The sequence below is a fragment of the Muntiacus reevesi genome, chromosome 8 (assembly GCF_963930625.1).
Source record: "Muntiacus reevesi chromosome 8, mMunRee1.1, whole genome shotgun sequence".
Taxonomy (NCBI): Eukaryota; Metazoa; Chordata; class Mammalia; order Artiodactyla; family Cervidae; genus Muntiacus; species Muntiacus reevesi.
The window spans coordinates 57,866,748-57,868,695 of NC_089256.1; the positions used below are offsets into that span (position 1 = coordinate 57,866,748).

Genomic DNA, 1,948 nt, shown 5'->3' on the forward strand with positions numbered 1-1,948 from the left:
GAGCCTACCGTGACCTTTTCCTGCCCTCCAGAAGGGCTTCCTCAAGTTTCTCTTTTCAGAGTAGAATCAGATTATATTTTAAAACAGCAGTTTGTACCTAACCTGGTTTCTTTTTCTAGGAGAAATGAATAGGATTCAAATTTTAAGGATGCAAGGTTGAATGACAAAATATGACTGTGATCATAAGAAGCTGGCAGAAGTCAAGCATTAACGTACAGCATGATATTAAACAGTATACCATAAGGTACACAGGTGTCATCCCAGTGACACCATTATTTAGCTGTGTGAACTTTAATAATTCAGGTATACTCTCTGAGCCTCAGTTTCTTCATCTGTGAAATGGCAATAATAGTATCACCCCAGCTGACTTCAGGTTTGCTATATGTCTTACGAATAATCCTTTTCTTTGTTAACCAGGCCCTGCAGACAAATCGAAAGGTCTATGAAAATATTCAGAAAGTGATGGCTTTGAAAAACTATCCTCTTTCCCTGGTGTGATTCCATCCTGCGTGGCTGCTCGTTCGAATAGTGGTCGTTTAATTCTGCCCAGCTTCTCTCCCACATAAGTGCGTGCCGCCAACCCATGGAGGATTCAATGGACATGGACATGAGCCCCTTGAGGCCCTAGAACTATCTTTTCAGTTGTGAACTAAAGGCTGACAGAGATTATCACTTTAAGGTGGATAATGATGAAAATGAGCACCAGTTATCTTTAAGGACGGTCAGTTTAGGGGCTGGAGCAAAGAATGAGTTACACATTGTTGAAGCAGAGGTGATGAATTACGAAGGCAGTCCAATTAAAGTAATACTGGCAACTTTGAAAATGTCTGTACAGCCAATGGTTTCTCTTGGGGGCTTCGAAATTACACCACCTGTGGTCTTACGGTTGAAGTGTGGTTCAGGGCCTGTGCATATCAGTGGACAGCACTTAGTAGCTGTGGAGGAAGATGCAAAGTCAGAAGATGAAGAGAAGGAGGATGTGAAACTCCTAAGTGTATCTGGAAAGCGTTCTACCCCTGGAAGTGGTAGCAAGCTTCCCCAGAAAAAAGTAAAGCTTGCTGCTGATGAAGATGATGATGATGATGATGATTTTGATGAGGAAGTTGAAGAAAAAGCTCCAGTAAAGAAATCTATATGAGATACACCAGCCAAAAATGCACAAAAATCAAACCAAAATGGAAAAGACTCAAAGTCATCAACACCAAGACCAAAAGGTCAAGAATCCTTCAAAAAATAGGAAAAAACACCTAAAACACCAAAAGGACCTAGCTCTGTAGAAGACATTAAAGCAAAAATGCAAACAAGTACAGAAAAAGGTGGTTCCCTTCCCAAAGTGGAAGCCAAGTTTATCAATTATGTGAAGAATTGTTTCCGGATGACTGACCAGGAGGCTATTCAAGATCTCTGGCAGTGGAGGAAGTCTCTTTAAGAAAATAGTTTAAACAGTTTGTTAAAAAATTTCCGTCTTATTTCATTTCTGTAACAGTTGATATCTGGCTGTCCTTTTTATAATGCAGAGTGAGAACTTTCCCTACCGTTGTCCATGTTCCATTGCCAAGAATGTGTTGTCCAAAATGCCTGTTTAGTTTTTAAAGATGGAACTCCACCCTTTGCTTGGTTTTAAGTATGTATGGAATGTTATGATAGGAATAGTAGTAGTGGTGATCAGACAGATGGAAATGGTGGGGAGACAAAAATATACATGTGAAATAAACTCAGTATTTTAATTAAAAAAAGAAAAGAAAAACTATCTTACTTGCAGAAGGAATATTCATGGTGCCCAATTCAGTTTTCAGAGAAATTGAGGTCAGTTATTGACCAGCTTTGGTCTTACCACCTAGAATTATTACCCGAAAAGAGAAACATGCTTCTACTTTTCTCAGACTTTGCCTGTAGGTCAAAAAAAGAAGCTCCCTTTGAAATTTTCCACGCATTTCAAGACTTGAAA

The 1,948-nt window shown here is 39.3% G+C and overlaps 1 pseudogene; it reads left to right on the forward strand.

The window, feature by feature from the left end:
• Positions 1–609: 609 nt before the first annotated feature.
• LOC136173352 (nucleophosmin pseudogene) lies at positions 610–1,713 on the forward strand (annotated as a pseudogene).
• Positions 1,714–1,948: the final 235 nt, after the last annotated feature.